Source organism: Chlamydotis macqueenii, unplaced genomic scaffold, assembly GCF_036417535.1.
Source record: "Chlamydotis macqueenii isolate bChlMac1 unplaced genomic scaffold, bChlMac1.mat HAP1_SCAFFOLD_189, whole genome shotgun sequence".
Taxonomy (NCBI): domain Eukaryota; kingdom Metazoa; phylum Chordata; class Aves; order Otidiformes; family Otididae; genus Chlamydotis; species Chlamydotis macqueenii.
The window spans coordinates 651,985-672,642 of NW_028239080.1; positions in this window are offsets into that span (position 1 = coordinate 651,985).

The following is a 20,658-nucleotide window of genomic DNA, read 5'->3' on the forward strand; positions in this document are numbered from 1 at the left end:
AATTTGGGTCAAAAATGTGGGATTTGGGGGGCAAAATGTGGGAATTTGGTGTAAAATGTGGGAATTTGGGGCAAAAATGGGGGATTTGGGGGCGAAATTGCAGAATTTGGGGCAAAAATGCGGGATTTGGGGGGCAAAATGTGGGATATTGGTGTGAAATGCGGAAATTTGGGGGGAAAATGTGGGATTTGGGGAGAAATTGCAGGATTTTGGTGTAAAATGTGGGAATGCAGGGCAAAACTGTGGGATTTGGGAACCAAAATGGGGGATTTTGGGGGGAAATTGCAGGATTTGGGGGGCAAAATGTGCGGTTTTAGGGTAAAAATGGGGGATTTGGGGGGAAATCGCGGGATTTTGGGGGCAAAATGTGGGAATTTGGTGTGAAATGTGCGTATTTGGGTCAAAATTGTGGGCTTTGGGGGGCGAAATGGGGGAATTTGGGGGGAAATCGCGGGACTTTGGAAGAAAAATGTGGGATTTGGGGGGCGAAATGTGGGAATTTGGGTCAAAAATGTGGGATTTGGAAGGCGAAATGTGGGAATTTGGGGGAAATTGCAGGATGTTGGGGCAAAAATGTGGGCTTCAGGGGGCGAAATGTGGGATTTTGGTGCGAAATGTGGAATTTGGGGCAAAAATGCGGGATTTGGGGCGCGAAATGTGGGATTTTGGGGGGAAATTGCGGGATTTTGGGGCAAAAATGTGGGATTTGGGGGGCGAAATGTGGGAATTTGGGTCAAAAATGTGGGATTTGGGAGGCGAAATTTGGGAATTTGGGGGGAAATTGCGGGATTTTGGGGCAAAAATGTGGGATTTGGGGGGCTAAACGGGGGAATTTGGGGGAAATCGCGGGATTTTCGGGTCAAAATTGGGGAATTTGTTGCGAAATGCGGGGTTTGGGGTCAAAAATGCGTGATTTGGGGAAAAATGGGGGAATTTGGTGAAAAATGTGTGATTTGGGGGGCAAAATGTGGGATTTTGCTGTAAAATGTGGGGATTTGGGTCAAAAATGTGGGATTTTGGGGGGCGAAACGGGGGGATTTGGGGGGAAATCGTGGGATTTTGGTGCAAAAATGCGAGATTTGTCGAGCGAAATGGGTGAATTTGGGGCAAAAATGGGGGAATTTGGGGGGAAATCGTGGGATTTTGGGGGCAAAATGTGGGATTTTGGTGCAAAATGCAGGAATTTGGGGCAAAAATCGGGGATTTTTGGGGGAAATTGCAGGATTTTGGGGGCAAAACGTGCGGTTTTAGGGTAAAAATGGGGGATTTGGGGGGAAATCGCGGGATTTTGGGGGCAAAATGTGGGATATTAGTGTGAAATGTGGGAATTTGGGGCAAAAATGGGGGATTTGGGGGGCAAAATGGGGGATTGGGGGGAAATCGTGGGATTTGGGGGCCAAATGTGGGATTTTGGTGTAAAACGTGGGAATTTGGGGCAAAAATGTGGGATTTCGGGGGAAATAGCGGGATTTTGGGGGCGAAATGCGGGAATTTGGGTCAAAAATGTGGGATTTGGGGGGCGAAATGTGGGAATTTGGGGCAAAAATGCGGGATTTGGGGGGCGAAATGTGGGAATTTGGGTCAAAATTGTGGGCTTTGGGGGTTGAAATTGGGGGATTTGGGGCAAAAATGTGGTATTTGGGGGGCGAAACGTGGGAATTTGGTGTTAAAGTTGGGAATTCAGGGCAAAAATGTGGGATTTGGGGGGCAAAATTGCAGGATTTGGGGGGAAATTGCGGGACTTTGGAAGAAAAATGCGGGATTTGGGTGGCGCAATGTGGGAATTTGGGTAAAAAATGTAGGATTTGGGGCGAAATTGCAGGATTTGTGGGCAAAATGTGGGGTTTTAGGGTAAAAATGGGGGATTTTGGGGGAAATCGTGGGGTTTTGGGTGGCAATATGTGGAATTTGGTGTGAAATGTGGGAATTCAGGGCAAAAATGGGGGATTTGGGGGGCGAAATGTGGGAATTTGGGGCAAAAATACGGGATTTTGGGGGCAAAATGTGGGAATTTGGTGTTAAATGTGGGAATTCAAGGCAAAAATATGGGATTTTGGTGTGAAATGTGGGAATTTGGGGCAAAAATATGGGATTTTGGTGTAAAATGCAGGAATTTGGGGCAAAAATGGGGGATTTGGGGGCAAAATGTGGGAATTGGGGGCAAAAATGTTGGATTTTGGGGGAAGTCGCGGGATTTGGGGGCAAAATGGGGGATTTTGCTGCGAAATGTGGGGATTTGGGTCAAAAATGCGGGATTTGGGCTCGAAATGGGGGATTTTGGTGTAAAATGTTGGAATTTGGGGCAAAAATGTGGGATTTTGGTGTAAAATGCAGGAATTTGGGGCAAAAATGGGGGATTTTGAGGGCAAAATGGGGGATTTGGGGGCAAAAATGTGGGATTTTGGGGGCAAAATATGAGATTTTGGTGTAAAATGTGGGAATTCAGGTCAAAAATGTGGGATTTGCGGGGCAAAATGGGGGAATTTGGGGGGAAATCGCGGGATTTTGGGGTTAGGGTTACGGTTAGGGTTAGGGTTAGGTTAGGGTTAGGGTTTTGGGGGGAAAATGGGGGAATTTGGGGGGAAATCGCGGGATTTTGGGGGCAAAATGTTGGATCTTGGTGCGAAATGCGGGGATTTGGGTCAAAAATGCGGGATTTGGGTGCAACATGCAGGAATTTGGGTCAAAAATGTGGGATTTTGGGGGCAAAATGGGGGATTTTGGTGTAAAATGTTGGAATTTGGGGCAAAAATGCGGGATTTGGGGCAAAAATGTGGGATTTTGGGGGCAAAATGGGGGAATTTGGGGGGAATCGCGGGATTTTGGTGTAAAATGTGGGAATTCGGGGGGCAAAATGGGGGAATTTTGGGGGAAATCGTGGTATTTTCGGGGCAAAATGGGGGGTTTTGGTGCGAAATACGGGGATTTGGGTCCACAATGCGGGATTTGGGTCAAAAATGTGGGATTTTGGGGGCGAAATGGGGGATTTTGGTGTAAAATGTTGGAATTTGGGGCAAAAATGCGGTATATGGGACAAAAATGTGGGATTTTGGGGGCAAAATGGGGGATTTTGGGGGGGAAATCGTGGGATTTTGGAAGCCTAAATGTGGGATATCGGTGTGAAATGTGGGAATTTGGGGTAAAAATCTGGGGTTTTAGGGTAAAAATGGGGGATTTTGGGGGAAATTGCAGGATTTTGGGGGCAAAATGTTGGAATTTGGTGTGAAATGTGGGATTTGGGGCAAAAATATGGGATTTGGGGGGCAAAATGGGGGAATTTGTGGGGAAATCGTGGGATTTTGGGTCAAAATGGGTTAGGGTTATGGTTAGGGGTTAGGGTTAGGGTTACAGTTAGGGTTAAGGTTAGTGTTTTTGGGGAAAAATGGGGGAATTTCAGGGGAAATGGTGGGATTTTGGGGGCGAAATGGGGGAATTTGGTGTAAAATGCAGGAATTCAGGGCAAAAATGGGGGATTTGGGGGCAAAATGTGGGAATTGGGGGCAAAAATGTTGGATTTTGGGGGAAGTCGCGGGATTTGGGGGCAAAATGGGGGATTTTGCTGCGAAATGCGGGGATTCGGGTCAAAAATGCGGGATTTCGGGGGCGAAATGTGGGAATTTGGGGCAAAAATGTGGGATTTTGGGGGCGAAATGTGGGAATTTGGGGCAAAAATGCAGGATTTGGGTCAAAATTGTGGGCTTTGGGGGGCAAAATGGGGGAATTTGGGGGGAATCACGGGATTTTGGTGTAAAATGTGGGAATTCGGGGGGCAAAATGGGGGAATTTGGGGGGAAATCGCGGTATTTTGGGGGCAAAATGGGGGGTTTTGGTACGAAATGCGGGGATTTGGGTCAAAAATGTGGGATTTTGGGGGCGAAATGTGGGATATTGGTGTAAAATGTTGGAATTTGGGGCAAAAATGCGGGATTTGGGGCAAAAATGTGGGATTTTGGGGGCAAAATGGGGGATTTTGGGGGGGAAATCGTGGGATTTTGGAAGGCTAAATGTGGGATATTGGTGTGAAATGGGGGAATTTGGGGTAAAAATATGGGGTTTTAGGGTAAAAATGGGGGATTTGGGGGGAAATTGCAGGATTTTGGGGGCTAAATGTTGGAATTTGGTGTGAAATATGGGATTTGGGTCAAAAATGTGGGATTTTGGGGGCAAAATGGGGGAATTTGGGGGGAAATCGTGGGATTTTGGGTCAAAATGGGTTAGGGTTATGGTTAGGGTTAGGGGTTAGGGTTAGGGTTACGGTTAGGGTTAGTGTTTTTGGGGAAAAATGGGGGAATTTGGGGGAAATGGTGGGATTTTGGGGGCGAAATGGGGGAATTTGGTGTAAAATGCAGGAATTCAGGGCAAAAATGGGGGATTTGGGGGCAAAATGTGGGAATTGGGGGCAAAAATGTTGGATTTTGGGGGAAGTCGCGGGATTTGGGGGCAAAATGGGGGATTTTGCTGCGAAATGCGGGGATTCGGGTCAAAAATGCGGGATTTGGGTGCGAAATGTGGGAATTTGGGGCAAAAATGTGGGATTTTGGGGGCGAAATGTGGGATTTTGGGGCAAAAATGGGGGATTTGGGGGGCGAAATGTGGGAATTTGTGTCAAAAATTTTGGATATGGGGGCAAAATGGGGGAATTTGGGGCAAAAATGCGGGAATTTGTTGCGAAATGGGGTAATTTGGGGCAAAAATGGGGGAATTTGGGGGAAATCGCGGGATTTTGGGGGCAAAATGTGGGAATTTGGGGCAAAAATGTGGGATTTGGGGGGCAAAATGTGGGATTTTGGTGGCGAAATGTGGGAATTTGGGTCAAAAATGCGGGATTTGGAGGCAAAATGGAGGAATGTGGGGAAAAAATGTGGGATTTTGGGGGCAAAATGGGGGATTTTGGTGTAAAATGTGGGAATTTGGGGCAAAAATGCGGGATTTGGGGGGTGAAACGGGGGAATTTGGGGGGAAATCACAGGATTTTGGGGCAAAAATGTGTGATTTTGGTGCGAAATGCGGGAATTTGGGTCAAAAATTGGGATTCTGGGGGCGAAATGGGGGATTTTGGTGTAAAATGCAGGAATTTGGGGCAAAAATGGAGGATTTGGGGGGCAAAATGGGGGATTTGGGGGCAAAAATGTGGGATTTTGGGGGGAAATGTGAGATTTTGGTGTAAAATGTGGGAATTCAGGTCAAAAATGTGAAATTTGCGGGGCAAAATGTGGGAATTTGGGGGGAAATCGCGGGATTTTGGGGTTAGGGTTAGGGTTTTGGGGGGAAAATGGGGGAATTTGGGGCGAAATCGCGGGATTTTGGGGGCAAAATGTTGGATCTTGGTGCGAAATGCGGGGATTTGGGTCAAAAATGCGGGATTTGGGTGCAAAATGGGGGAATTTGGGTCAAAAATGTGGGATTTTGTGGGCAAAAATGCAGGATTTGGGGCAAAAATGCAGGATTTGGGGCAAAAATGCAGGATTTGGGGCAAAAATGCGGGATTTGGGTCAAAAATGTGGGATTTTGGGGGCGAAATGGGGGATTTTGGTGTAAAATGTGGGAATTTGGGGCAAAAATGGGGGATTTGGGGCAATAATGTGGGATTTGGGGGGCAAAATGTGGGAATTTGGGGGGAATCGCGGGATTTTGGTGTAAAATGTGGGAATTCGGGGGGTAAAATGGGGGAATTTGGGGGGAAATCGCTGTATTTTGGGGGCAAAATGGGGGGTTTTGGTGCGAAATGGGTGGATTTGGGTCCAAAATGCGGGATTTGGGTCAAAAATGTGGGATTTTGGGGGCGAAATGGGGGATTTTGGTGTAAAATGTGGGAATTTGGGGGAAAAATGTGGGATTTGGGGGACAAAATGGGGGAATTTGGGGGGAATTCGCGGGATTTTGGTGTAAAATGTGGGAATTCGGGGGGCAAAATGGGGGAATTTGGGGGAAATCGCGGGATTTTGGGGGCAAAATGTTGGATCTTGGTGCGAAATGCGGGGATTTGGGTCAAAAATGCGGGATTTGGGTGCAAAATGGGGGAATTTGGGTCAAAAATGTGGGATTTTGGGGGCAAAATGTGGGATTTTGGTGTAAAATGTTGGAATTTGGGGCAAAAATGCGGGATTTTGGGGCAAAAATGTGGGATTTTGGGGGCAAAATGGGGGATTTTGGGGGGGAAATCGTGGGATTTTGGAAGGCTAAATGTGGGATATTGGTGTGAAATGGGGGGATTTTGGGTAAAAATATGGGGTTTTAGGGTAAAAATGGGGGACTTGGGGGGAAATTGCAGCATTTTGGGGGCAAAATGTTGGAATTTGGTGTGAAATGTGGGAATTGGGGGCAAAAATGTGGGATTTGGGGGCAAAATGGAGGAATTTGGGTCAAAAATGTGGGATTTGGGGGGCAAAATGTGGGCTTTGGGGGGCAAAATGGGGGAATTTGGGGGGAATCGCGGGATTTTGGTGTAAAATGTGGGAATTCGGGGGGCAAAATGGGGGAATTTGGGGGGAAATCGTGGTATTTTGGGGGCAAAATGGGGAGTTTTGGTGCGAAATGCGGGGATTTGGGTCCAAAATGCGGGATTTGGGTCAAAAATGTGGGATTTTGGGGGCGAAATGGGGGATTTTGGTGTAAAATGTGGGAATTTTGGGGCAAAAATGCAGGATTTGGGGCAAAAATGTGGGATTTGGGGGGCAAAATGTGGGAATTTGGGGGGAATCGCGGGATTTTGGTGTAAAATGTGGGAATTCGGGGGGTAAAATGGGGGAATTTGGGGGGAAATCGCGGTATTTTGGGGGCAAAATGGGGGGTTTTGGTGCGAAATGCGGGGATTTGCGTCAAAAATGCGGGATTTGGGTCAAAAATGTGGGAGTTTGGGGGCGAAATGGGGGATTTTGGTGTAAAATGTTGGAATTTGGGGCAAAAATGTGGGATTTTGGTGTAAAATGCAGGAATTTGGGGCAAAAATGGGGGATTTTGAGGGCAAAATGGGGGATTTGGGGGCAAAAATGAGGGATTTTGGGGGCAAAATGTGAGATTTTGGTGTAAAATGTGGGAATTCAGGTCAAAAATGTGGGATTTGCAGGGCAAAATGGGGGAATTTGGGGGGAAATCGCGGGATTTTGGGGTTAGGGTTACGGTTAGGGTTAGGGTTAGGTTAGGGTTAGGGTTTTGGGGGGAAAATGGGGGAATTTGGGGGGAAATCGCGGGATTTTGGGGGCAAAATGTTGGATCTTGGTGCGAAATGCGGGGATTTGGGTCAAAAATGCGGGATTTGGGTGCAACATGCAGGAATTTGGGTCAAAAATGTGGGATTTTGGGGGCAAAATGGGGGATTTTGGTGTAAAATGTTGGAATTTGGGGCAAAAATGCGGGATTTGGGGCAAAAATGTGGGATTTTGGGGGCAAAATGGGGGAATTTGGGGGGAATCGCGGGATTTTGGTGTAAAATGTGGGAATTCGGGGGGCAAAATGGGGGAATTTTGGGGGAAATCGTGGTATTTTCGGGGCAAAATGGGGGGTTTTGGTGCGAAATACGGGGATTTGGGTCCACAATGCGGGATTTGGGTCAAAAATGTGGGATTTTGGGGGCGAAATGGGGGATTTTGGTGTAAAATGTTGGAATTTGGGGCAAAAATGCGGTATATGGGACAAAAATGTGGGATTTTGGGGGCAAAATGGGGGATTTTGGGGGGGAAATCGTGGGATTTTGGAAGCCTAAATGTGGGATATCGGTGTGAAATGTGGGAATTTGGGGTAAAAATCTGGGGTTTTAGGGTAAAAATGGGGGATTTTGGGGGAAATTGCAGGATTTTGGGGGCAAAATGTTGGAATTTGGTGTGAAATGTGGGATTTGGGGCAAAAATATGGGATTTGGGGGGCAAAATGGGGGAATTTGTGGGGAAATCGTGGGATTTTGGGTCAAAATGGGTTAGGGTTATGGTTAGGGGTTAGGGTTAGGGTTACAGTTAGGGTTAAGGTTAGTGTTTTTGGGGAAAAATGGGGGAATTTCAGGGGAAATGGTGGGATTTTGGGGGCGAAATGGGGGAATTTGGTGTAAAATGCAGGAATTCAGGGCAAAAATGGGGGATTTGGGGGCAAAATGTGGGAATTGGGGGCAAAAATGTTGGATTTTGGGGGAAGTCGCGGGATTTGGGGGCAAAATGGGGGATTTTGCTGCGAAATGCGGGGATTCGGGTCAAAAATGCGGGATTTCGGGGGCGAAATGTGGGAATTTGGGGCAAAAATGCAGGATTTGGGTCAAAATTGTGGGCTTTGGGGGGCAAAATGGGGGAATTTGGGGGGAATCACGGGATTTTGGTGTAAAATGTGGGAATTCGGGGGGCAAAATGGGGGAATTTGGGGGGAAATCGCGGTATTTTGGGGGCAAAATGGGGGGTTTTGGTACGAAATGCGGGGATTTGGGTCAAAAATGTGGGATTTTGGGGGCGAAATGTGGGATATTGGTGTAAAATGTTGGAATTTGGGGCAAAAATGCGGGATTTGGGGCAAAAATGTGGGATTTTGGGGGCAAAATGGGGGATTTTGGGGGGGAAATCGTGGGATTTTGGAAGGCTAAATGTGGGATATTGGTGTGAAATGGGGGAATTTGGGGTAAAAATATGGGGTTTTAGGGTAAAAATGGGGGATTTGGGGGGAAATTGCAGGATTTTGGGGGCTAAATGTTGGAATTTGGTGTGAAATATGGGATTTGGGTCAAAAATGTGGGATTTTGGGGGCAAAATGGGGGAATTTGGGGGGAAATCGTGGGATTTTGGGTCAAAATGGGTTAGGGTTATGGTTAGGGTTAGGGGTTAGGGTTAGGGTTACGGTTAGGGTTAGTGTTTTTGGGGAAAAATGGGGGAATTTGGGGGGAAATGGTGGGATTTTGGGGGCGAAATGGGGGAATTTGGTGTAAAATGCAGGAATTCAGGGCAAAAATGGGGGATTTGGGGGCAAAATGTGGGAATTGGGGGCAAAAATGTTGGATTTTGGGGGAAGTCGCGGGATTTGGGGGCAAAATGGGGGATTTTGCTGCGAAATGCGGGGATTCGGGTCAAAAATGCGGGATTTGGGTGCGAAATGTGGGAATTTGGGGCAAAAATGTGGGATTTTGGGGGCGAAATGTGGGATTTTGGGGCAAAAATGGGGGATTTGGGGGGCGAAATGTGGGAATTTGTGTCAAAAATTTTGGATATGGGGGCAAAATGGGGGAATTTGGGGCAAAAATGCGGGAATTTGTTGCGAAATGGGGTAATTTGGGGCAAAAATGGGGGAATTTGGGGGAAATCGCGGGATTTTGGGGGCAAAATGTGGGAATTTGGGGCAAAAATGTGGGATTTGGGGGGCAAAATGTGGGATTTTGGTGGCGAAATGTGGGAATTTGGGTCAAAAATGCGGGATTTGGAGGCAAAATGGAGGAATGTGGGGAAAAAATGTGGGATTTTGGGGGCAAAATGGGGGATTTTGGTGTAAAATGCGGGGATTTGTGTCAAAAATGCGGGATTTGGTGGCAAAATGGGGGAATGTCCTGGTTCTGGCCAGGATAGAGTTAATATTTACCTGAGCTGTGTGGAGAACTGAAGCTGGTAGCCCCTATGGCTGGGATAGTTAACTAATTAGCTAACAGCTGGGGTTAATTTACCCAAATTAGCCAAAGGGCTATTCCATCCCATCTGACATCATGCTCAGTATATAAGTGAGGAGGGTGCTGAAGGGAGGCCCTCCTAGTTGGAAGAGACTGGATGTGGAGATCTGTTGTGAGCTATTATACTGTATTTGTGTTCCATCACTGTCTTGTTTTCTTCTGTCATTACTGTTAAATTTACTTTTTGTTCAATCTCAACCCGCGTGTTTGGTTTTTTTTTTTCCTGGTTTTCTTTTGTTTGTCAAATCTCCTCCTGTTCTCTCGGAGAGTGGGGGGGGAGTGAGAGAGAGACTGTGTAGTCTGGTCCCCGTTGGGGCTGAACTACGACAGGGAATTTGGGGAAAACATATGGGATTTTGGGGGCAAAATGTGGGATTTTGGTGTAAAATGTGGGAATTTGGGGCAAAAATGCGGGATTTGGGGGGTGAAACGGGGGAATTTGGGGGGAAATCACAGGATTTTGGGGCAAAAATGTGTGATTTTGGTGCGAAATGCGGGAATTTGGGTCAAAAATTGGGATTCTGGGGGCGAAATGGGGGATTTTGGTGTAAAATGCAGGAATTTGGGGCAAAAATGGAGGATTTGGGGGGCAAAATGGGGGATTTGGGGGCAAAAATGTGGGATTTTGGGGGGAAATGTGAGATTTTGGTGTAAAATGTGGGAATTCAGGTCAAAAATGTGAAATTTGCGGGGCAAAATGTGGGAATTTGGGGGGAAATCGCGGGATTTTGGGGTTAGGGTTAGGGTTTTGGGGGGAAAATGGGGGAATTTGGGGCGAAATCGCGGGATTTTGGGGGCAAAATGTTGGATCTTGGTGCGAAATGCGGGGATTTGGGTCAAAAATGCGGGATTTGGGTGCAAAATGGGGGAATTTGGGTCAAAAATGTGGGATTTTGTGGGCAAAAATGCAGGATTTGGGGCAAAAATGCAGGATTTGGGGCAAAAATGCAGGATTTGGGGCAAAAATGCGGGATTTGGGTCAAAAATGTGGGATTTTGGGGGCGAAATGGGGGATTTTGGTGTAAAATGTGGGAATTTGGGGCAAAAATGGGGGATTTGGGGCAATAATGTGGGATTTGGGGGGCAAAATGTGGGAATTTGGGGGGAATCGCGGGATTTTGGTGTAAAATGTGGGAATTCGGGGGGTAAAATGGGGGAATTTGGGGGGAAATCGCTGTATTTTGGGGGCAAAATGGGGGGTTTTGGTGCGAAATGGGTGGATTTGGGTCCAAAATGCGGGATTTGGGTCAAAAATGTGGGATTTTGGGGGCGAAATGGGGGATTTTGGTGTAAAATGTGGGAATTTGGGGGAAAAATGTGGGATTTGGGGGACAAAATGGGGGAATTTGGGGGGAATTCGCGGGATTTTGGTGTAAAATGTGGGAATTCGGGGGGCAAAATGGGGGAATTTGGGGGAAATCGCGGGATTTTGGGGGCAAAATGTTGGATCTTGGTGCGAAATGCGGGGATTTGGGTCAAAAATGCGGGATTTGGGTGCAAAATGGGGGAATTTGGGTCAAAAATGTGGGATTTTGGGGGCAAAATGTGGGATTTTGGTGTAAAATGTTGGAATTTGGGGCAAAAATGCGGGATTTTGGGGCAAAAATGTGGGATTTTGGGGGCAAAATGGGGGATTTTGGGGGGGAAATCGTGGGATTTTGGAAGGCTAAATGTGGGATATTGGTGTGAAATGGGGGGATTTTGGGTAAAAATATGGGGTTTTAGGGTAAAAATGGGGGACTTGGGGGGAAATTGCAGCATTTTGGGGGCAAAATGTTGGAATTTGGTGTGAAATGTGGGAATTGGGGGCAAAAATGTGGGATTTGGGGGCAAAATGGAGGAATTTGGGTCAAAAATGTGGGATTTGGGGGGCAAAATGTGGGCTTTGGGGGGCAAAATGGGGGAATTTGGGGGGAATCGCGGGATTTTGGTGTAAAATGTGGGAATTCGGGGGGCAAAATGGGGGAATTTGGGGGGAAATCGTGGTATTTTGGGGGCAAAATGGGGAGTTTTGGTGCGAAATGCGGGGATTTGGGTCCAAAATGCGGGATTTGGGTCAAAAATGTGGGATTTTGGGGGCGAAATGGGGGGTTTTGGTGTAAAATGTGGGAATTTTGGGGCAAAAATGCAGGATTTGGGGCAAAAATGTGGGATTTGGGGGGCAAAATGTGGGAATTTGGGGGGAATCGCGGGATTTTGGTGTAAAATGTGGGAATTCGGGGGGTAAAATGGGGGAATTTGGGGGGAAATCGCGGTATTTTGGGGGCAAAATGGGGTGTTTTGGTGCGAAATGCGGGGATTTGCGTCAAAAATGCGGGATTTGGGTCAAAAATGTGGGAGTTTGGGGGCGAAATGGGGGATTTTGGTGTAAAATGTTGGAATTTGGGGCAAAAATGTGGGATTTTGGTGTAAAATGCAGGAATTTGGGGCAAAAATGGGGGATTTTGAGGGCAAAATGGGGGATTTGGGGGCAAAAATGAGGGATTTTGGGGGCAAAATGTGAGATTTTGGTGTAAAATGTGGGAATTCAGGTCAAAAATGTGGGATTTGCAGGGCAAAATGTGGGAATTTGGGGGGAAATCGCGGGATTTTGGGGTTAGGATTAGGGTTAGGGTTAGGTTAGGTTAGGGTTAGGGTTAGGTTACGGTTAGGGTTAGGGTTACGGTTAGGGTTAGGGTTTTGGGGGGAAAAAATAGGGGAATTTGGGGGGAAATCGTGGGATTTTGGGGGCAAAATGTTGGATCTTGGTGCGAAATGCGGGGATTTGGGTCAAAAATGCGGGATTTGGGTGCAAAATGGGGGAATTTGGGTCAAAAATGTGGGATTTTGGGGGCAAAATGTGGGATTTTGGTGTAAAATGTTGGAATTTGGGGCAAAAATGCGGGATTTGGGGCAAAAATGTGGGATTTTGGGGGCAGAATGGGGGATTTTGGGGGGGAAATCGTGGGATTTTGGAAGGCTAAATGTGGGATATTGGTGTGAAATGGGGGAATTTGGGGTAAAAATATGGGGTTTTAGGGTAAAAATGGGGGATTTGGGGGGAAATTGCAGGATTTTGGGGGCAAAATGTTGGAATTTGGTGTGAAATGTGGGAATTGGGGGCAAAAATGTGGGATTTGGGGGGCAAAATGGGGGAATTTGGGGGGAAATCGTGGGATTTTGGGTCAAAATGGGTTAGGGTTATGGTTAGGGTTAGGGGTTAGGGTTAGGGTTACAGTTAGGGTTAGGGTTAGTGTTTTTGGGGAAAAATGGGGGAATTTGGGGGGAAATGGTGGGATTTTGGGGGCGAAATGGGGGAATTTGGTGTAAAATGCAGGAATTCAGGGCAAAAATGGGGGATTTGGGGGCAAAATGTGGGAATTGGGGGCAAAAATGTTGGATTTTGGGGGAAGTCGCGGGATTTGGGGGCAAAATGGGGGATTTTGCTGCGAAATGCGGGGATTCGGGTCAAAAATGCGGGATTTGGGGGGCGAAATGTGGGAATTTGGGGCAAAAATGTGGGATTTTGGGGGCGAAATGTGGGATTTTGGGGCAAAAATGGGGGATTTGGGGGGCGAAATGTGGGAATTTGTGTCAAAAATTTTGGATATGGGGGCAAAATGGGGGAATTTGGGGCAAAAATGCGGGAATTTGTTGCGAAATGGGGTAATTTGGGGCAAAAATGGGGGAGTTTGGGGGAAATCGCGGGATTTTGGGGGCAAAATGTGGGAATTTGGGGCAAAAATGTGGGATTTGGGGGGCAAAATGTGGGATTTTGGTGGCGAAATGTGGGAATTTGGGTCAAAAATGCGGGATTTGGAGGCAAAATGGAGGAATGTGGGGAAAAAATGTGGGATTTTGGGGGCAAAATGGGGGATTTTGGTGTAAAATGCGGGGATTTGTGTCAAAAATGCGGGATTTGGTGGCAAAATGGGGGAATGTCCTGGTTCTGGCCAGGATAGAGTTAATATTTACCTGAGCTGGGTGGAGAACTGAAGCTGGTAGCCCCTATGGCTGGGATAGTTAACTAATTAGCTAACAGCTGGGGTTAATTTACCCAAATTAGCCAAAGGGCTATTCCATCCCATCTGACATCATGCTCAGTATATAAGTGAGGAGGGTGCTGAAGGGAGGCCCTCCTAGTTGGAAGAGACTGGATGTGGAGATCTGTTGTGAGCTATTATACTGTATTTGTGTTCCATCACTGTCTTGTTTTCTTCTGTCATTACTGTTAAATTTACTTTTTGTTCAATCTCAACCCGCGTGTTTGGTTTTTTTTTTTCCTGGTTTTCTTTTGTTTGTCAAATCTCCTCCTGTTCTCTCGGAGAGTGGGGGGGGAGTGAGAGAGAGACTGCGTAGTCTGGTCCCCGTTGGGGCTGAACTACGACAGGGAATTTGGGGAAAAAATATGGGATTTTGGGGGCAAAGTGTGGGATTTTGGTGTAAAATGTGGGAATTTGGGGCAAAAATGGGGGATTTGGGGCAAACATGTGGGATTTGGGGGGCAAAATGGGGGAATTTGGGGGGAATCGCGGGATTTTGGTGTAAAATGTGGGAATTCGGGGGGTAAAATGGGGGAATTTGGGGGGAAATCGCTGTATTTTGGGGGCAAAATGGGGGGTTTTGGTGCGAAATGGGTGGATTTGGGTCCAAAATGCGGGATTTGGGTCAAAAATGTGGGATTTTGGGGGCGAAATGGGGGATTTTGGTGTAAAATGTGGGAATTTGGGGGAAAAATGTGGGATTTGGGGGACAAAATGGGGGAATTTGGGGGGAATTCGCGGGATTTTGGTGTAAAATGTGGGAATTCGGGGGGCAAAATGGGGGAATTTGGGGGAAATCGCGGGATTTTGGGGGCAAAATGTTGGATCTTGGTGCGAAATGCGGGGATTTGGGTCAAAAATGCGGGATTTGGGTGCAAAATGGGGGAATTTGGGTCAAAAATGTGGGATTTGGGGGGCAAAATGTGGGATTTTGGTGTAAAATGTTGGAATTTGGGGCAAAAATGCGGGATTTTGGGGCAAAAATGTGGGATTTTGGGGGCAAAATGGGGGATTTTGGGGGGGAAATCGTGGGATTTTGGAAGGCTAAATGTGGGATATTGGTGTGAAATGGGGGAATTTGGGGTAAAAATATGGGGTTTTAGGGTAAAAATGGGGGACTTGGGGGGAAATTGCAGCATTTTGGGGGCAAAATGTTGGAATTTGGTGTGAAATGTGGGAATTGGGGGCAAAAATGTGGGATTTGGGGGCAAAATGGAGGAATTTGGGTCAAAAATGTGGGATTTGGGGGGCAAAATGTGGGCTTTGGGGGGCAAAATGGGGGAATTTGGGGGGAATCGCGGGATTTTGGTGTAAAATGTGGGAATTCGGGGGGCAAAATGGGGGAATTTGGGGGGAAATCGTGGTATTTTGGGGGCAAAATGGGGAGTTTTGGTGCGAAATGCGGGGATTTGGGTCCAAAATGCGGGATTTGGGTCAAAAATGTGGGATTTTGGGGGCGAAATGGGGGATTTTGGTGTAAAATGTGGGAATTTTGGGGCAAAAATGCAGGATTTGGGGCAAAAATGTGGGATTTTGGGGGCAAAATGTGGGAATTTGGGGCAAAAATGTGGGATTTGGGGGGCAAAATGTGGGATTTTGGTGGCGAAATGTGGGAATTTGGGTCAAAAATGCGGGATTTGGAGGCAAAATGGAGGAATGTGGGGAAAAAATGTGGGATTTTGGGGGCAAAATGGGGGATTTTGGTGTAAAATGCGGGGATTTGTGTCAAAAATGCGGGATTTGGTGGCAAAATGGGGGAATGTCCTGGTTCTGGCCAGGATAGAGTTAATATTTACCTGAGCTGGGTGGAGAACTGAAGCTGGTAGCCCCTATGGCTGGGATAGTTAACTAATTAGCTAACAGCTGGGGTTAATTTACCCAAATTAGCCAAAGGGCTATTCCATCCCATCTGACATCATGCTCAGTATATAAGTGAGGAGGGTGCTGAAGGGAGGCCCTCCTAGTTGGAAGAGACTGGATGTGGAGATCTGTTGTGAGCTATTATACTGTATTTGTGTTCCATCACTGTCTTGTTTTCTTCTGTCATTACTGTTAAATTTACTTTTTGTTCAATCTCAACCCGCGTGTTTGGTTTTTTTTTTTCCTGGTTTTCTTTTGTTTGTCAAATCTCCTCCTGTTCTCTCGGAGAGTGGGGGGGGAGTGAGAGAGAGACTGTGTAGTCTGGTCCCCGTTGGGGCTGAACTACGACAGGGAATTTGGGGAAAACATATGGGATTTTGGGGGCAAAATGTGGGATTTTGGTGTAAAATGTGGGAATTTGGGGCAAAAATGCGGGATTTGGGGGGTGAAACGGGGGAATTTGGGGGGAAATCACAGGATTTTGGGGCAAAAATGTGTGATTTTGGTGCGAAATGCGGGAATTTGGGTCAAAAATTGGGATTCTGGGGGCGAAATGGGGGATTTTGGTGTAAAATGCAGGAATTTGGGGCAAAAATGGAGGATTTGGGGGGCAAAATGGGGGATTTGGGGGCAAAAATGTGGGATTTTGGGGGGAAATGTGAGATTTTGGTGTAAAATGTGGGAATTCAGGTCAAAAATGTGAAATTTGCGGGGCAAAATGTGGGAATTTGGGGGGAAATCGCAGGATTTTGGGGTTAGGGTTAGGGTTTTGGGGGGAAAATGGGGGAATTTGGGGCGAAATCGCGGGATTTTGGGGGCAAAATGTTGGATCTTGGTGCGAAATGCGGGGATTTGGGTCAAAAATGCGGGATTTGGGTGCAAAATGGGGGAATTTGGGTCAAAAATGTGGGATTTTGTGGGCAAAAATGCAGGATTTGGGGCAAAAATGCAGGATTTGGGGCAAAAATGCAGGATTTGGGGCAAAAATGCGGGATTTGGGTCAAAAATGTGGGATTTTGGGGGCGAAATGGGGGATTTTGGTGTAAAATGTGGGAATTTGGGGCAAAAATGGGGGATTTGGGGCAATAATGTGGGATTTGGGGGGCAAAATGTGGGAATTTGGGGGGAATCGCGGGATTTTGGTGTAAAATGTGGGAATTCGGGGGGTAAAATGGGGGAATTTGGGGGGAAATCGCTGTATTTTGGGGGCAAAATGGGGGGTTTTGGTGCGAAATGGGTGGATTTGGGTCCAAAATGCGGGATTTGGGTCAAAAATGTGGGATTTTGGGGGCGAAATGGGGGATTTTGGTGTAAAATGTGGGAATTTGGGGGAAAAATGTGGGATTTGGGGGACAAAATGGGGGAATTTGGGGGGAATTCGTGGGATTTTGGTGTAAAATGTGGGAATTCGGGGGGCAAAATGGGGGAATTTGGGGGAAATCGCGGGATTTTGGGGGCAAAATGTTGGATCTCGGTGCGAAATGCGGGGACTTGGGTCAAAAATGCGGGATTTGGGTGCAAAATGGGGGAATTTGGGTCAAAAATGTGGGATTTTGGGGGCAAAATGTGGGATTTTGGTGTAAAATGTTGGAATTTGGGGCAAAAATGCGGGATTTTGGGGCAAAAATGTGGGATTTTGGGGGCAAAATGGGGGATTTTGGGGGGGAAATCGTGGGATTTTGGAAGGCTAAATGTGGGATATTGGTGTGAAATGGGGGGATTTTGGGTAAAAATATGGGGTTTTAGGGTAAAAATGGGGGACTTGGGGGGAAATTGCAGCATTTTGGGGGCAAAATGTTGGAATTTGGTGTGAAATGTGGGAATTGGGGGCAAAAATGTGGGATTTGGGGGCAAAATGGAGGAATTTGGGTCAAAAATGTGGGATTTGGGGGGCAAAATGTGGGCTTTGGGGGGCAAAATGGGGGAATTTGGGGGGAATCGCGGGATTTTGGTGTAAAATGTGGGAATTCGGGGGGCAAAATGGGGGAATTTGGGGGGAAATCGTGGTATTTTGGGGGCAAAATGGGGAGTTTTGGTGCGAAATGCGGGGATTTGGGTCCAAAATGCGGGATTTGGGTCAAAAATGTGGGATTTTGGGGGCGAAATGGGGGATTTTGGTGTAAAATGTGGGAATTTTGGGGCAAAAATGCAGGATTTGGGGCAAAAATGTGGGATTTGGGGGGCAAAATGTGGGAATTTGGGGGGAATCGCGGGATTTTGGTGTAAAATGTGGGAATTCGGGGGGTAAAATGGGGGAATTTGGGGGGAAATCGCGGTATTTTGGGGGCAAAATGGGGGGTTTTGGTGCGAAATGCGGGGATTTGCGTCAAAAATGCGGGATTTGGGTCAAAAATGTGGGAGTTTGGGGGCGAAATGGGGGATTTTGGTGTAAAATGTTGGAATTTGGGGCAAAAATGTGGGATTTTGGTGTAAAATGCAGGAATTTGGGGCAAAAATGGGGGATTTTGAGGGCAAAATGGGGGATTTGGGGGCAAAAATGAGGGATTTTGGGGGCAAAATGTGAGATTTTGGTGTAAAATGTGGGAATTCAGGTCAAAAATGTGGGATTTGCAGGGCAAAATGTGGGAATTTGGGGGGAAATCGCGGGATTTTGGGGTTAGGATTAGGGTTAGGGTTAGGTTAGGTTAGGGTTAGGGTTAGGTTACGGTTAGGGTTAGGGTTACGGTTAGGGTTAGGGTTTTGGGGGGAAAAAATAGGGGAATTTGGGGGGAAATCGTGGGATTTTGGGGGCAAAATGTTGGATCTTGGTGCGAAATGCGGGGATTTGGGTCAAAAATGCGGGATTTGGGTGCAAAATGGGGGAATTTGGGTCAAAAATGTGGGATTTTGGGGGCAAAATGTGGGATTTTGGTGTAAAATGTTGGAATTTGGGGCAAAAATGCGGGATTTGGGGCAAAAATGTGGGATTTTGGGGGCAAAATGGGGGATTTTGGGGGGGAAATCGTGGGATTTTGGAAGGCTAAATGTGGGATATTGGTGTGAAATGGGGGAATTTGGGGTAAAAATATGGGGTTTTAGGGTAAAAATGGGGGATTTGGGGGGAAATTGCAGGATTTTGGGGGCAAAATGTTGGAATTTGGTGTGAAATGTGGGAATTGGGGGCAAAAATGTGGGATTTGGGGGGCAAAATGGGGGAATTTGGGGGGAAATCGTGGGATTTTGGGTCAAAATGGGTTAGGGTTATGGTTAGGGTTAGGGGTTAGGGTTAGGGTTACAGTTAGGGTTAGGGTTAGTGTTTTTGGGGAAAAATGGGGGAATTTGGGGGGAAATGGTGGGATTTTGGGGGCGAAATGGGGGAATTTGGTGTAAAATGCAGGAATTCAGGGCAAAAATGGGGGATTTGGGGGCAAAATGTGGGAATTGGGGGCAAAAATGTTGGATTTTGGGGGAAGTCGCGGGATTTGGGGGCAAAATGGGGGATTTTGCTGCGAAATGCGGGGATTCGGGTCAAAAATGCGGGATTTGGGGGGCGAAATGTGGGAATTTGGGGCAAAAATGTGGGATTTTGGGGGCGAAATGTGGGATTTTGGGGCAAAAATGGGGGATTTGGGGGGCGAAATGTGGGAATTTGTGTCAAAAATTTTGGATATGGGGGCAAAATGGGGGAATTTGGGGCAAAAATGCGGGAATTTGTTGCGAAATGGGGTAATTTGGGGCAAAAATGGGGGAGTTTGGGGGAAATCGCGGGATTTTGGGGGCAAAATGTGGGAATTTGGGGCAAAAATGTGGGATTTGGGGGGCAAAATGTGGGATTTTGGTGGCGAAATGTGGGAATTTGGGTCAAAAATGCGGGATTTGGAGGCAAAATGGAGGAATGTGGGGAAAAAATGTGGGATTTTGGGGGCAAAATGGGGGATTTTGGTGTAAAATGCGGGGATTTGTGTCAAAAATGCGGGATTTGGTGGCAAAATGGGGGAATGTCCTGGTTCTGGCCAGGATAGAGTTAATATTTACCTGAGCTGGGTGGAGAACTGAAGCTGGTAGCCCCTATGGCTGGGATAGTTAACTAATTAGCTAACAGCTGGGGTTAATTTACCCAAATTAGCCAAAGGGCTATTCCATCCCATCTGACATCATGCTCAGTATATAAGTGAGGAGGGTGCTGAAGGGAGGCCCTCCTAGTTGGAAGAGACTGGATGTGGAGATCTGTTGTGAGCTATTATACTGTATTTGTGTTCCATCACTGTCTTGTTTTCTTCTGTCATTACTGTTAAATTTACTTTTTGTTCAATCTCAACCCGCGTGTTTGGTTTTTTTTTTTCCTGGTTTTCTTTTGTTTGTCAAATCTCCTCCTGTTCTCTCGGAGAGTGGGGGGGGAGTGAGAGAGAGACTGCGTAGTCTGGTCCCCGTTGGGGCTGAACTACGACAGGGAATTTGGGGAAAAAATATGGGATTTTGGGGGCAAAGTGTGGGATTTTGGTGTAAAATGTGGGAATTTGGGGCAAAAATGCAGGATTTGGGGCAAACATGTGGGATTTGGGGGGCAAAATGGGGGAATTTGGGGGGAATCGCGGGATTTTGGTGTAAAATGTGGGAATTCGGGGGGCAAAATGGGGGAATTTGGGGGGAAATCGCGGTATTTTGGGGGCAAAATGGGGGGGTTTGGTGCGAAATGCGGGGATTTGGGTCAAAAATGTGGGATTTTGGGGGCGAAATGTGGGAATTTGGGGCAAAAATGGGGGATTTGGGGACAAAATGTCGGAATTCGGGGGAAAAATGAGGGATTTTGGGGTGAAATTGCAGGATTTTGGGGTCAAAATGTGGGATTTTGGTGCAAAATGCAGGAATTTGGGGCAAAAATGGGGGATTTTGGGGGAAGTCGCGGGATTTTGGGGGCAAAAGGTGGGATATTGGTGTGAAATGTGGGAATTTGGGGGAAAAATGTGGGATTTTGGGGGCAAAATGTGGGATTTTGGTGTAAAATGTGGGAATTCAGGGCAATAATGTGGGATTTGGGGGGCAAAATGGGGGAATTTGGGGGGAAATCGCGGGATTTTGGTGTAAAATGTGGGAATTCAGGGGGCAAAATGGGGGAATTTGGGGGGAAATCGCGGGATTTGGGGGCAAAAATGGGGGATTTGGGGGGGCGAAATGTGGGAATTTGTGTCAAAAATTTTGGATATGGGG